Source organism: Alligator sinensis, unplaced genomic scaffold, assembly GCF_000455745.1.
Source record: "Alligator sinensis unplaced genomic scaffold, ASM45574v1 scaffold755_2, whole genome shotgun sequence".
Classification (NCBI taxonomy): Eukaryota; Metazoa; Chordata; order Crocodylia; family Alligatoridae; genus Alligator; species Alligator sinensis.
In genome coordinates this window covers 3,964,790-3,981,248 of record NW_005841883.1, presented here as the reverse complement: position 1 = coordinate 3,981,248, position 16,459 = coordinate 3,964,790, and the positions used below count along the sequence as shown (strand labels likewise).

The 16,459-nt window shown below is 43.4% G+C and overlaps 1 protein-coding gene across 3 annotated transcripts in view; it reads left to right on the top strand.

Annotated features, from left to right (window-relative positions):
• The window catches only part of MRVI1 (murine retrovirus integration site 1 homolog), a 238,680-nt gene that overhangs the window by 141,414 nt on the left and 80,807 nt on the right, over positions 1 to 16,459 (top strand). The gene's annotated exons all lie outside the window — the stretch shown is intronic.

The following is a 16,459-nucleotide window of genomic DNA, read 5'->3' as shown; positions in this document are numbered from 1 at the left end:
CCCCCCCCCCCCCCCCAAATGCTATAGCAGGAAAGCAGTGTCAAGGCGGAGGTGGGGAGAACAGGGCCAGGAGGGCAGGTGGCAGGCAAGTGATGGGGGCAGCAGGCAGCCCATTTCCCACCTGCTGCCTGTCCCCCTCCCTCATCTTTCCCTCTGGCTGGGAGAGGGTTGAAGGAGGAATCTGTGTGGTGCCATAGCTGCTCCTTGTAGCTCAGGTCAGGAGGGCTCTGTGTTCCCCCTGCCCCTACCCCCCAGCTCATCCCAACCTGCCTCAGCTGGGAATCAGACTACTACAGCTGGGAGCTGTGGATAGTGGCTCTTCAGAGAGCTTGGCTGGGCTGGGGACTGTAGCAGCTGCTTGCAGATTGCCTCTCTGCCAGCAAGGGAGATGAGGGAAGGGGAGCTGAACAGGTAGAAGACCCTGGAAGTAAGAATCTGCACTCTGCAGATGCTGTTCCTAGCCCATTGGGCTCCCTACACAGCCACTCCCATAGCTCCCAACTGGAGCACACTTGATTCAGAGATGAGGCTCTGTTTTCCCTATGATGAATGTGTGTGGGGGGGGGAACCTCATCTTGGAATCAAGTAAATATACTCTCTCTCTCTCTCTCTCTCTCTTATATATAGGAAGGACAGTGTAGAGCAGAGTATAAAGTGGTATGATTGGAATACAATAGGTAGGAAATCAGGAGGGAGAGGAAGAAGGGAGGGGGAAGTGGTGCTGGGAGAGGCAAGCAATCAAAGAGCCCATAGGAACAAAGGGATCACAAAAATCCAGGAGTGGGATAAGAAGCCATAGTCCTGCTTAAACCATACTTAACACAATGAAGTCTGTGGATGATTTCTTGTTCCACAATTTCCTGTTCAAACTGTTTTGAATTTTTTTTGCCTCAGAACAGCAATCCTAGGGTCAGTGATGAAGTGTCCAGAGAGGTTAGAGTGTTCTGCCAGAGGCCTTTGCATCTTTGCACAACTTCCTGAGAAATCAGGGCAGTCGACTAGTTACCTCAGGTGCCTATACACAAGTGCACAGAGCCTGGGAAACAAGCAGGAAGACCTGGAAGTCCTTGCAGTCACCAAACTGTGACGTGATTGCAATAACAGAGACATGGTGGACAGATCACATGACTGGAACATTGTCACGGATGGGTACAAACTGTTCAGTAAGGACAGGCAGGGGAAAAGAGGCAGAAGAGTTTATGTAAAAGAGCCATATGATTGCTCAGAGCTCCAATAGGAAACTGGAGATAGGCCTGTTGATAGACTCTGGGTTATGGTCATAGAGGAGAGCAACAAGGGTGATGTTGTGGTGGGGGTCTGCTATAGACTACCAAACCAGGAGGAAGTGGTGGATGAAGCTGTCTTCAAATAACCCAATGATAGGCTCTGGTTCTCATGGGGAACTTGAATCACAATGACATCTGCTGGGAGGGCAATACAGCAGTGCACAGGCAATCCAGGAAGTTTTTGGAGAGTGGTGGGGGCAACTTCCTGGTGCAAGTGCTGGAGCAGTCAACTAGGGGCCATGCTCTTCTTGACCTGCTGCTCACAAACAGGAGTGACTTGGTGGGAAATGTAGTAGTGGATGGCAACTTGAGCACCAATGACTACAAGGTGATTTAAGTTCAGGATCCTGAGGAAAGAAAGGATGGAGAACAGCAGAGTAAGGACCATGAACTTCAAAAAAGCAGACTTCAATTCACTCAGGGAACTCATGGGCAGGATCCCCTGGGAAGCCAGTCTGAGGGGGAGAGGAGTCCAGGAGAGCTGGCTGTATTTCAAAGAATCCTTGCTGAGAGTGCGTGAACAAACCATCCCAATGCTCAGGAAGACTAGCAAGTATGGCAGAAGACCAGCTTGACTTAACAGGAAACTCTTCAGTAAACTAAATCACAGAAAGGAAGCTTATAAAAGTAGAAACTTGGCCAACAACTAGGGGGGAGTATTGCTCAGGTATGAAGGGATGAAGTCAGGAAGGCCAAAACACAATTGGAGTTGCAGCAGCCGAGAGATATGAAGGGTAACAAGAAGGGTTTCTACATGTATGTCAGTAGCAAGAGAAGGATCAGGGAAAGTGTGGGTCCCTCAGTGAATGGGGGAGGCAAACTTATGACAGAGAATGCAGAAAAGGCTGAAGTGCTTAATGCCTGTTTTGCCTCAGTCTTACCAGGCAAGGTCAGCTCCCAGACTACTGCACCAGGCAGCGCAGTTTGGGGAGAATGTAAGCAGCCCTCAGCAGTGAAACAAAAGGTTAGGAACTATTTAGAAAAGTTGGACGTGTACAAGTCCATGGGGCTGGATGGGGTGCACTCAAGGGTGCTGAGGAAGTTGGCTGATGTGATTGCAGAGCCACTGGCCATCATCTTTGAAAACTCATGGCCATCAGGAGAGGTCCCAGATGACTGGAAAAGGACAAATATAGTTCCCATATTTAAGAAAGGGAAAAGGGAGGATCCAGGGAACTATAGACTCACCTCAGTCCCTGGAAAAGTCATGGTGAAGATCTTCAAGGCATCCATTTCTAAGCATTTGAAGGTGAAAAAATGATTAGGAACAGTCAGCATGGATTCACCAAAGGCAAGTCATGCCTGACCAACCTGATTGCCTTCTATGATAGGGTGACTGGCTCTGTGATTGCAGGGAGACCAGTGGATGTGTTGTACCTTGATTTTAGCGAGGCTTTTGATACAGTCTCCCACAACATTCTTGCAGGCAAGCTAAGGAGGTACAGGCTGGATGAATGGACTGTAAGGTGGATAGAAAACTGACTGGAGCATCGGGCTCAAGAGGGTAGTAATCAATGGCTCTGTGTCTAATTGGCAGCCAGTCTCAAGTGGAGTGCCCCAGGGTCAGTTCTGGGGCTAGTTTTGTTCAGTGTTTTTATCAACAACTTGGAAGATGGCTTAAAGTGCAACCTCAGTATGTTTACAAATAACACCAAGCAGAAGGGTGAGTAATAGATACGCTGGAGGGTAGGGTGAGGATTCAGAGTGACCTAGGCAAATTGGAGGATTGGGCCAAATGGAATCTCATGAGGTTCAACAAAGACAAGTACAAAGTCCTGTACTTAGGACAGAACAATCCCATGCACCAGTACAGGCTGGGTGCTGACTGGCTGGGCAGCAGCTCTGCAGAAAAGGACCTGGGAGTTACAGTGGACAGTAAGCTGAATATGAGCCAGCAGTGTGTCCCTGTTGCCAAGCAGGCTAACAGCATACTGGGTTGCATTGGTAGATGTGTTGCCAGCAGGTCAAGGGAAGTGATCATTCCCTTCTATTCAACACTGGTGAGGCCACATATGGAGTACTGTGTTCAGTTTTGGGCCTCCCACTACAAAAAGGATGTGGACAAATTGGAGAGAGTCCAGCAGAGGGCAACACAAATGGTTCAGGGGCTGGGGCACATGACTTATGAGGAGAGTCTGAGGGAACTGGGCTTATTAGTCTAGAGAAGAGAAGATTGACAGGGGATTTAATAGCAGCCTTCAACTACCTGAAGTGGGGGTTCAAAAGAGGATGGAGCTAGACTGTTCTTAGTGGTGGCAGATAATAGAACAAGGAGCAATGCTATCATGTTGCAGCAAGGGAAGTTTAGGTTAGATATTGGGAAGATTTTTTTCAGTAGGAGGGCAGTAAAACAATGGAGTGGGTTACCCAGAGAGGTGGTAAAATGTCCATCCTTGGAGGGTTTTAAGACATGGCTAAACAAAACTTTGGCTGGGATAATCTAGTTGGGGATGGTCCTGATTTGAGCAGGCGGTTGGACTAGATGACCTCTTGAGGTCCCTTCCAACCCTAATTTGCTATGTTTCTATGATCACTGTTTCATTCCTACATGTAGAGATCACCTGTCTGTCCAGTGTAGCAGGAGCTAAGCACTGGAGGTGATGGCACAGATGCTGGTAGAGTTTTAGGTTTTATAGGGCACCTATACATGTGCAGAGAGGCTGTTCCAAAATGCTGTAAAACCAACACATCAGAGCAGACTTGATTAATCGAGTCTGCGGGAGCATGGTAATTACCACACTCCAGCAGGATCCAGTGTCACCTGAATCAGTATCCCCACACTGAAAAATGGGAGCGGGGGCTCTTTAACTAATGCCCAGCACGGGAATGCTGATGCATATGATGCTCCGAGGGCTTTAATTGGAGCCAGTCAGCAGAAGGTGAGGGGTAAGGTGGCTTAGCCCTCACAAACACAGAGCAGTGGTGGTAGCGCAGAGGGCCACAGGGCAGCCTGGGTGCAGGCTCTGGGTGGCTGCAGCAGCAGGGGAAGAGGCACACACAGACACGCAGCTGTAGCCTGCAGCAACTCAGCAGCAAGTATAGCACTGCCCACCACAGCAGGTAAGTCTGTCATGGGAAGGGCAGCAGGGGGCAGACTGAGGCCCCTGCAGTGAGGGAGGGAGTGAAGCAGGGGCTGGGGTGAATGGGGCCCCAGGGCCAGGGTGGATCATGGGATGGTTGGAGCCTGGCAGCTCGTCCAGGGGCATGGGGGAGCTCCTGCCGCTGCACACACCCCAGCGGAGGCATGAGGGGCATGTGCCCCCATTTTTGGTGCGGAGCAGAGAAGGGCTGCTGCTTCAGGCTGGGCTCTGCGCCCTGCTGCCACAGCCCCAGGAGTGGCGTGACACCATGTGTCTGCTGTGGGCTGACTGTGCCCTGTCCTCTGCCAACCCAGCAGAAGCAGGTACATGGCGTTGTGCTGCTTCTGAGACAGTGGCAGTCGGGCACAGATCTCAGCCCACAGTAGCAGCCTGCCTCCGCCCTATGCACAAATCCAGGGGTGATGTGACCCATGTGCTTCCACCAGGGTGTGCACAGCGGCAGGAGCTCCCCACTGAAGCACATGGGCAGCACAGCACTGGACAAGAAACCCAGGCTCTGAACGTCCCAGGGCCCCATTCATCCATTCACCCCTGCCTCTGCCCCACTCTCTCCTTTGCTGTGGGGGCATTGATCTCTTCACCACACCCCTTCCCCATGACAGACTTACCTGCTGAGGGGGAGGGGTGTGCATGCTCAGCCCCCCCCTCCCCCCAATAATATTTTCTTCCTCCACCCCCAATAATATTTTCTCCCTCCACCTATGATTAGAGCAGTTCTTGGAGCCACTCTAATTAAAGTACCCCTCCCCCCCACATGTATAAATGCCCATATACCATAATCCCATACTCCCAGACCACATGTATAAATGCCCATATACCATAAACCCCTAAATAAGCATGCAACTTGTTTTGGGAAAGCAGAATAAAGAAAAAAAAGATTTTTCCAGTCTTACCTGGCATGGCACCAGATCACCCATGCTTAGACCCTCTAGGCACATGGAGCAAACGTGGAGCCTGTCATCAGCATTGCCCCTCTCCCCTCTGCTGCTCAGCTGACCTATTGGAAGGGGCCCTGGTTGCCCAAGGTGGAGGCAACAGAGTCAGTGGAGGGACAATGTTCAGGAACTGCAGGTTTCTTAAATGAACACCAACTTTCCCCTGAAGGTTAGTTCTCCAAAACTGTCTTTAGCAAGGAAGCTGATTTTTCACACTGGAATGGAGGCAGGGGGACACTGGAATGGCACCTTGGGGTTCTGCTTAGCACCAACTCAGCCAAGGCTGAATCATCCAGCTACATGGAGTAGGAGCAGAGTCCTGTCATCAGGCTCACTCCTCTGCCCCTGCTATAGAGTAACAGTTACCGGTTAAACCCTGGAAGATTTCTTTACGCATGGTAATATATTAAGTTTGCCTCTTAGTGCTAGCTCTATCTTTACCCAGTGCTTACTGTGAATTGGTGTTATCCAGTACACCAAATTTCTAAGTTGGGTGGCTTGATATTTTAACTGCTGTGATTCTACCTAACCATGACATTTCCTAGCCGTATTTGGACTAATTTTCTAAATCTATTTTGATTCTTTCCATCAAAGGAGTATAATTGAAACTGTACAAGTCCTGCCATTTTTTTTTTTAGCAATATTCACCCCTATGTATTCTAATGAAGTAGTTAACCATTTAGGGTATGTACAAATGTTACAATGAGAAGTTCAGGAGGTTAGATCAGACAAAAAATGGCTGCCCAATCTAACTTGGTTGACCCACATACAGACCTTACACTTAGGTCCCTAGTTAGGTCAGGCTCTCTGACCCCCAGGTGGACAACCCCCTTTGGACGTATTAGTTCCCCAATCCTGCAACCCCCACATGGACCTGCTAGCCCTATGGACCCCACCAACCCCTCCAGAGTCCTGCTAGCCTCTTAAGTCCTGCCAAACCCCTGCCATGGACCCACTAACTTCTCTGATCCCACCAGCCCACCAGGCCACCAACGGCAGGACCTTCCAGATACTGGATCAAACACATTCTCTTCCTGCTACTTTGGCCTGTAATCTTTTCCCCCCCCCCCCCCCCCCCCCCCACATCCCACCACTTCTTCCCATCCCACCTTACTTTAGATTGGGCTCCCAGCACCCACAAAGTTCTGTAAAACTGGCACCCACAAGCTTAAAGTAAACCATGTGGTTGTACATCAGATCACAGGAACATATGTACTGCTCTGCAATTAATTTGCAGAAAGGAGGATTGAAGTGAAGAATCATTGAGTTAGATTGGGTGGCCATTTTTTTACCTGATCTAACCTCCCAGACTTCTAAGTGTAATGTCTGTATATACCCTGATATTTATAGCTATCTTTAATCTTTTTTTATACATCTGGTCCTACACCAATATCTAGGAATTCTGACTTTTCAAAGATACTTTATTTTCTATCTGCTGTCACCTTTCTACAGACCAGCAAAGCTCTTCTGTTCCTCTTTTTTTTTCAACTGATAAAGTGGTATGCTGAATCATTTCCCTCTTTCTACCTGTACTCATTCTAAAGATGCTTAGAATTTTTTTCCTGAATCTGCATTGCCTACCTGTCTATTTGGGTACCACGTAGCAAAAGGAGTTAACTTACCTTATATTTTGGTATGCTGTAACCTTTTCCTTATCTTCATCTTAAATTTTTCATTCCTTCCCCTTCTGGAGGTTCTTCCCCTAGTGACCCCCTTCTTTCAGTTTGTGGTATTTCCTGTATTAGAAATTTGTTCAGATTTCAGCCAAAGATGTAGTTGCATCGATGCATATTCAAAAGTAGGCAAGGAAAGCCACAGCCTGCACTGGTAGAGGTTCCTTCCATTTCAAACAAGGGTAACCTCTACCAGCACAAATCACTGTTCTTCTTTTCTATATGTGAGACTGACACAAGTCTGTTACTGCTTTGTGGACCACCCTCCCAAACTGTTCAAAAGTGTACTACGCAGTCTATCAGAAATTAAAGTAGGGAGGTCACAGTAAGAGACTAACTAGTTCAGAGGCATAACCTATTGTAGCAACAGCCTGCTTCATCAGATGCCATTTGAAGTCTTTGGGTTTAAAGCAGCTATGTCATGGCTCTTTTATGGAAGAATTCTTCAACTGACATAACAGCTATGACTGATGTGTAGAGTGGGGATGATTTATTTTATCCTGATATTTACTGACTTTTTCTAGTGGGGCAGTGGAATGTTGTTGGCCCACATAGGATCATGTCTATATTTCACATCAAATACCTTTTATTGTTTTATGTTGAAATGTTGTCTCATTACCACAGTTTTTAGCCAAGTCTCTTTGAAACAGAAATCCAGCTCTAAATAATCCAGCACAATATCAGAAAATTATGTATAAGCTCTTGAGAGTTAGCCAAACCATTGCTATCTTGATAGTGAGATTTGTACTGAATTTCTTGGCCAGGCACAAAAGAAATATGATGGTCTTTCTGTCCATAGATGGCAGAGGACTTTTGTTTTAAAATCCCATTTAAAAAATCATTTACAGTTTATTACAAATGGATAAACTACAAAGTGCCTAATAACTTTCTTTGGGGGCCTCCATCCACCCTCTTTTACCAAGGCCACAAGCAAGTTTTTTAATCACATTTCATATATTTCCTATGAGCAAAATGGTATTGTGGGGCTTGTTTGCAATTTTTTTGCTTTGGAAATAACGGGGGATAAGCATGTAAATAAAAGATAAAATAGTCCAGTTAATGCAGTAGGTGAGCTGCCTCCTCACAATGCAACCTTTTGGAAAAATAGTTTTGATAAGGAAATAACTAAGGGGCTGTTTGTTATCTGAACTGCTTCTTTCCTTTATGGGAGTAAAACTAGGTGAGAGTGAAAAAAAAGGTATTTCAAAATATCTATTGAATAATGTCTGAGATTCTGGCTGTCAATAGGTAAGATTTACCTTACCCAGAAGAAATGATGGACAGCTATGCAAAGCAGGAGAAAGCATATTTGCAAAACTTTTGTTTTATCACATTAGTTTATTAATTTATGGAATTTTTCCATTGTCTTGTGTTGGGAGCAAAAGCGGTCTCACAGGGCACATCTACACATACATTATGCATTTTTCCTAAGGCTCATTAAATTTAGTACCTCCAATGTGAGGTACTAAATAAATGTGCATTAGGTTGCCCTAATGTGCAGTACCAAAAGCACACATTTTTAAAGTGATGCTTAATGCGCAGTAGCCTATCTTACTGAGTATTAGTGTAATTGCATGGTTTTTTATGTAGCGTTTTTAATGCACAGTAAAACAAGCTACTGTGCATTAAAGTGCACGTGCAGATGCTCCCACACTGGATCAGTGCATGAGTTAAAAGACTATCAGATGTGGCCCATTTTGAATAACAATGAACTTAGTGAATATCCTTGGTTCATTCTGCCATTGTAGTAAACAAAAACAGGTGGGAGTTTGCTTCTGAAGGTAGAACTCTATATGCCGAAGGAGTATAGACATTACTTCGGGAAAAGAGACCTAAAGTGCAACTGGGCTGAATTCTACCATTATATTCAATCTAAGACCCCCCAAATCAGAGTATTATAAATAAGTATATAATGTCAGGTTTTTTGTGATGGTGGTTCATTTTTGGTTTTCTACAAATAGTTTTTGCTTAGGCCTACAAATTCCACCTGGACTCTAGAAGAAAAGTTAGGTTCTTTCTGGATCAAGCAGCATTATTGATGTTCTAACTCAGAGCTGTCCAACTGGTGGCCCCAGGCCACATACAGCCTTTGAGAGTTTGTCACCTAGTTTCTGGGCTCCTTCTTGGCTGCTGCTTTCCCCCATCACTGCTGCTGTTACTGCTACTGGGTTCTCCAGCTTCTTCCTCTTCCCCCAGGGGTGGGGCAACATGGCCTGTGTGAGCCCAGGGAGCTTGCTTCCCATGTGTTGGGGGGTTGTGTTTCCTATGTGATGGAGGTATACTGTTGGGGGTGCTGATGCATGTGGCCTGGGGACCTGCAGCCCATGTGGGGTGCATCCCCCAACCAATCAGAAATTGAACATCTCTGTTCTAACTGGGAATTAAAACAGCAGGACTAACTTTTGCCAACAATAGTAAGAGTATAAAGTCATTGTAGCCAGTCAGATAAACAGGATATACTTTCAATACACACAGGATGCAGAACACTTGGATAAACAAATGCCATTCTTAGTCAATTCCCATTGTAGAGCAGCACTGTAAGATATCATCTGAATTTATTTCATAATTATTTTGCTTCATAAGCAGAAACCAGCTCACACTCCTGTACCTATATTGTTTATGCTCTGCTAATAAAATAAATAGATAAAAATATTTTTTGTCACTACAGTAAGCAGGCATGATTATAGTATACATAGTGTTCAGATCTGATGAGTAAGGGTGTTATATTTATGCATTCATCTTTCAGAATAAAATATTCCTTTAAGCTGCCAATTAGGTCATACTGTGGTTGATGATGTTTGATCTGATAGGCTTTCTAGGCTTTAGAAAGCCTGTCTGAGCCATGGAAGGTAACCTCCTTGCACCTTACTAAGATGTTTTTCTACTTCTACTTCTGTCACCGAGAATACAATCATTAGCAACATTTTACTACTCACTTAGATGACCTAGAGTTGAATATAATTTGTGTCTGTTTGAAAGACTGCAGATACCTTTTGGAATTGCAGAGTAACCTACTTGTTGCAGGGTTAACAGGATGGCTCTCAGTGAGCACCATTTTTAAAAAGGATAGAAATACATTTGCTTCATTTATTTCTCCATTTGGAAGACTTTTTGCTTGAATAAGAATAAGCTGTGTTTAGCCTCCTGGGTCACTAAGCAATTGTGTTCTGCCCTAGTTGCCTTCAACTTATTTTAAGTCTCCAAGTTAGGACATTGCTAATATTTTTTTCCAAATTATATCATTTGTTTTCCAGCTCTGGTGGTGGTTACATGATTTTTTTTAATAATGCGTTTGAAATGATATCTCTTCTTGCTGCACAGCTTTAGCTGATTCCCAAAAAGGAGCGAAGTGAGATCAGAGGACTTGGGATTTTTTCACCAAAGGAAATGTCAGTTTCTTCCTTTACCTAAGCTAAGAAGATAATCAGTTTGCCATTCCAAAGTATTACATATTCTCAGCTGCCCAGTACAACCTGCGTGATAGACCAGAATAAATAACTGTCATTGGCACTTGATTTGAAATACAGATTACATTCTTCAGAGTCTCCATTCTACTATATTTCCCTTATGCAACTCAGGAGCCATGGTTTGGCCACCCCTTGCCTACAAGCTCCCCAGTGAAAGAATTATCCTTTTCATGTCACTATACAGTGTCTGGCACAATGGGGCTTAGAGCAAAAGGGTGTCGGCACAAAAGCAGGTTTGTTCATGTATAACAGAGCTAACTGGCCACCTGCAGGCTACATGCAGCCAACAAGGGTTTAATCTGCAGGCCCCAGAATCTCCTTGGCCACCACTCCCCTCATCATTCCGGCTGCTGCAGCAGCCAGGGCCTCCAAGCTACCCCTCCTTGCTCTGGTTTTCACTTCCTGTCCCTGCCCCAGGGAACAAGGCAAGGTAGGGCAGCATGACTCAGTGCAGCGTGCAGTGCAGAGAGCCTGCAGCATGGTGGAGTGGGGGAGTCCACAGCCAAGAAGGTATAGGGGCTGCCCACCTGCACAGTTTGCAGGCAGGCAGCCCCCCTTACTGCTAGGCAGGGTACAGAAGTAAGGGGGGGGGAATCACTTGCCCATGCACACAGTACAGTGCTGTGGGGGAACTTCTTGCTTGCATGGTGCCAGCAGAATTTGCAGCCAGGAAGGTGAAGGGGGACCATGGTCCTGGCAGCATGTGACCTTCTGCTGGTGCAGCCCCTACAGTGTGCAAGCCCCCAAATGTTAAGAAATTAGACAGCCCTCATGTAGAAATTCAGTGACCTTTGAAAGTGACATCTCTTATTGCATCCTACTGGAGAGAAAAGGAGTAGCCTTGGCCACTGGAGTGATGGTGAAAATCGTTTTCATAACCTATAGATAAGTATATGGTTTTTCAAAAGGAATCATCTATCCCTTTGTTTCATCCATCATAATATAGAAAGCAGACTGAATAATATGATTTTTAATTGCCTGATTGCTGTATTCTTCTCATACAGTCATGCAATACAATACCTCTCTTTTCAGGTAAAGGTGACCTATAGGAGACAGTTGTATGTGGAAGAAATTAGCCCAGTATCTCATTTCTTTTGAGTATTAATAATGTTTGTTTTTCATGTAGTTGTTCTGGATCACTGCAGTGGGGGGCAAAGACTGGTGTTAGTCCTTTTTCTAGGCAACATATATTTTGTATAGAAAGAGAAGCAATCAATATTTCTTTAGCAAACTTCTCCTTCACAAGCTTCTTGAGGCTTTCTATGTTTTATATGTGCACACAACCATTGTCTATTCACTGCATCCAATAGTTTTTATCAGGTAGGTTTTCTCCTGCTCTCATCTCAATCTAGATTCCTCCCAAGCCACCCTCTCAAGTGGCATTGATGTACCCTTCTCCCACTCTTCTCTTCACACTTTCTTCTCTAGTGCTCTTTATGTTTGGAAATCCCTACTCTATATGCCAAATATCCACCCACTCCTCATTCAAATTCTACTTAAAATGCGCTTTGTCAAGGCCTATCAAAATAAATCTTCAGGCAGAGAAACAGGCATCAGTCCTGCTTTGAGAATTGACTGCCTTCTGGTCATCAGGTAAGCTGTGGGTACTAAGCTGTCTAACTTTTATATAGTATGCTCTTTGGCTCACAGACTCTCCCTTCCTAAATACTGTGCATACCAATTATGTTCAGCAAATATACTGATATATTTCAAAGTATCCTGAAGTTCCAACAGATTGGTTTGATAAATGCTGTTGTTCTAAGGTTTATTTCTTAGATTAGAATGACTAAAATAGGAATAAGCAAAGTAATTTAAGGTTTGAAAGAGAAAAAAAATACCAGGCAAAATAAGCAAAAATGAATTAATTGTCACAAAAAAAGGATAAAAGAGCTTGGCAGTACATTAACCCTCTGCAGGGATTAGGAAGGCATTGCACAAAGCAGGGAGAACAATTGTTGAAAATTATACCAGGAGATCTGATTAGGAATAATAGACTGGAATTTAAAGGAAGAAAATTAGGAGATATGTCTGAACAATCTATGGAATAGTTCCTAATCGGGCAGTGGGGGAGTGCTAGTCTTCAAATTGCTTATGAGGTAGTTCAGGTATGGTAACCCAAATCCTAAATCTATATTCAGATTTTACATAGTCCATTCTTAGACAAACTTTGAATGTAGACAGTATTTTGTTTGAATAAATTCTAAGTAAAAAATGGAGGGCTTTGTAATACATCTGAGGATTTCCATTTTCTGCATGGAAAGGGTGATTACTTGGCTCGACAGCAACATTCCCCTTTTCGCCTTTCAGCAGAACATTTACAGTTTCTAAGCACCCTTCAGCCTAGGAATCACATCATAAGTGCAGTCTTGGGAACAGCTATCTGTCGGGAAATGATGCAAGTGTTAACCATGCTGAAGCCAAGTATTGGGGAGTAAAGGGCCATCAGGACCCAGGGTCATTATGGAAACACCAGAATACACCACCAGTCCCCTTCAATCCACTGGCCTGGCTGTTGGTGCCCTCAGTAATGGTGAAGGCACAAATGCTGAGTCTTTCTTAATGGAACATAATTAGGGATAAACCTCAACCAGAAGAACCTTACAAAAGCTTCCTTTCCTATAATTATCCCCTAGTCGATTTTCTCACAAAATGGTATGATCAGACCCTGAATAATGACTCTATGATTGGACCTAGGGTTTTGATACACTTTTTTTTTTTAACCAGATAAAATTATATTATTGGTCTTTGTTATGAATTGTCAGAATGAATAAGAATGTCATTGTAGCAGATTGCTATTACAGAAGTTTTATGTAGAATGTACACAAAATTTCTATGGCCATTTCTTTGTGAAGGGTTATATCAGTGATGTGGGTAGTAGCCTAATCTTATTAAATTCTTCAGATTGCTAGTAAATAGGACAAAAAACTGAAAACAGAAAACTTTGCTTCTAAGATTTCTGAGTCATTCAGAACAAGATAAAGTTTGGCATTATTAATTCCTTACCGCCTAAAAGAAAAAGGTGCCCTGAATTCTTCCAGGGGCATTAGTAAAAGAAAATCCCATCCATTTTCCTAGGCACCATATTCTAAAATTTTAATGAACAAAGAACATTCCCCACCAATTCCAATATATCTTTAAATTGTGTTTGCCAGTTGAATTTTTTAATGCAGATGTAATCTGTTATCCTCATACAGATTATTATAGGACAAATTCTAAGATGCTTTAATATTACATGAATAAACCTAAACTTAAACAGAAGTAACAATATTCATATGGACACATATATAACAGATATGTGTTCGAAAAAAAGGCATTTGGCAAGGGAAAAAGATTAAAGGGTATGCTTAAGGAAGTTAGGCATGCATCTCTCATTGACTTTGAATGATTAAACATTATTTCAGAAGAAGTTTGTGATACTGAAATGTAATAGGTAGGGTACCTTACTATGTTAGCCATCTCTGAAATTCCAAGTGTCAGTGGCCAAGTGCCAGTGTTGGACTTGATCTAGCTGATAGTGGACACATTACTGAATATCGCTGCATTTTTTTCTAGTTGTTTCTTGGTTAGTAATATCAGCAGAGGTGATAACCAGTGAGGAATATAACTAGAGAAGTCTCTCCAGATCAAAATGGAGGTATATTAGAGAATATTGCAAGAGGTTTTAACTTCCGCCATCCTTAGCTGTATTCATTCTGTAGATAAACAAAGGGCTATATTTTTCCAGCACTGGTAATCCAGATTTTTTCACAAGTGCTACATTTTCTTTAATTGTTTGTGCTTATATTATTACCCTCCCACAAAGTCCTAGATCTACAAATGTTTCCAATCAGTAGAGGTTGTCCTGACTTCATCTGAGCAAATGGTATTTTAGATGCTTGGATAATAAAAAAAAATATTGCTACTTATTGTGTTTTTAGTGTATGAAAAAAGATAGCATATTCTAATTTCTGCTGAGGTAGAAAAACATGAACATGACTATCTCCAGGACTGTCTCCTGGAATTGAACCTATTAATTTTATAAGATAATTCAATACCATATTTATTCAAATCCAAGATGACTCTGAATTTAAGATGATCCCCCAGTAATTAGATTCTAGACATGGACAGTTTATAAATGTATTATAATTTTTCATGTCTAGAATCTAATTATTGGAGGGCTGTCTTAAATTCATCTCCCCACCAGCTGCAGAAGGGCAGGCAAAGGAGGGGGCAGTGGGGCCACACAGTGGGAGAGCTGATGATGGGGGAGATGATGGAGGTCAAGTAGCTTGCCCCCTGCCCCATGCCCTCTACTGACTACTCCCCCAACTGCCTGCCCCAATGACACTGCTTTCCCCAGTGCAGCAGAAGGGGGGGGGGGATTTAAAATGACCCTCCAATAATTGGAGCTTGACCCCTTCCCTTTTCCATGCCAACTTTACCCCCTGCCACTTGTCCACCTCATCACTTGCTCCCCTAGCTTGCCTCCCCCGCAGTGCTTGCCTTCCCTCCACTGTCTCTGCCCCTGCCATCTGCCTCCCCACCGGAAGCCTCGGGCCTCCCACTCACCCTTCCCCCATCTCACCACCCCATAGCCTCCACCCATCCATGAGGCAACAAATGGGTGGGGGACCCTAGACTGCAAGAGGGTAAAGGGGGTGGAGCAGAGGTGGTAAGGGGCAGGCAGTAGCTGCAGCCCTGATTCTGCACCTGAGTCAGGGTTGGGGTCAGGGTCATGACCAGAGCTGCCGCTGAAACATCTGCCTGCGACACGCCGCCTTGTACTCGATTTCAAGGTGAAGGGTTACCCCCATGTTAAGTGAGGAAAAACCCTTATCTTGGAATGGAGTAAATAAAGTAGTATTGAGTCGTTGTTCTTGGGCTGTGTGGAAAATTTAAATTACAAAAGCAAGTATTTCCTTCTAGTGTGTTTATGTAAAGTTAATTGTGTGAGTGACAAGCAACTGATGTTGAAAAAGACCTGTTATCCACTCAGTTTTATAGTGATTCTAGAAGACTTTTGGGTCTCCTAGAAGCTGTTGGATCTCCATTTTTGCTCTATTCTGGTTGTTTCTTCAGTAGCCATCTTGTTTGGGTTCCAGTATACATTTTAGAGTTGTACTTCCCTGTCTTTGTTGGGGACAAGGAGGTACAAGAATACAAAGAGAATGGTAGAAATGTTCTGTATTAAACATTACTGTGGCACAATTCTTTTGCATTTCATTTAGGGTCCTAAGGATTCTGAACATCCTAAATGATTATTAATTCATAGGGATTTGAGAACCCTCAGGCCTTACAAGATCAAATCCAATGTGACTGAGAATATATCTTACCTCAGCTTTCTACCTTTATGCAGTCTGCACAGCCTGGAATAGTATTGTTCAGTATTTTGTGAATGAGAAAAATACATAATGTGCAGCCAAAACTTACTGGTTCCACCTACTGTAGTTGATTGGACATAACTGAGGGAAGATTTTTCTTACTGAACTTTATTTCTGATTAAGGTTGTGTAGGTTGTGTTACATAGCCTGTGGGGCTGGAAACTGTGTATAGATGAATAGTATTTAAAACAGTTTTTGAATAGCTTAAACATGTAATCACTAATTTAATTGAAAAACTAAGTTCTTAATTTTTAAAAGAAATTGTATGCAGTAAATAGCAGTCCCGTTTATTTTATTTTTGTGACAAACCAGTAAAGACATCTTTTTCCTTATGTATATAATTTAATTTGTTATGGAGGAATGGAAATAAGCCGGCTTTTCTAGAGCTATTTTCATTTCATATTTCTGTTCTATCTGCCTTGAAAATCTATAGTGAGAGAGAAACTTTTTAACCACTTTCTTTCAGATGTCTGTGTCCCATCTGTATTTTTATATTCTTTATTTTTAAGATTTAAATTGCTAGTCTTAGTGGGTTAGTGTTATAATTAGTAAATTGTGATTTATGATTGACAAGCAAAAAAATTAGCAGGAAAGTTATGTTTCTGTCTTTAATTATGATTGAATAAAATAAAGTGCC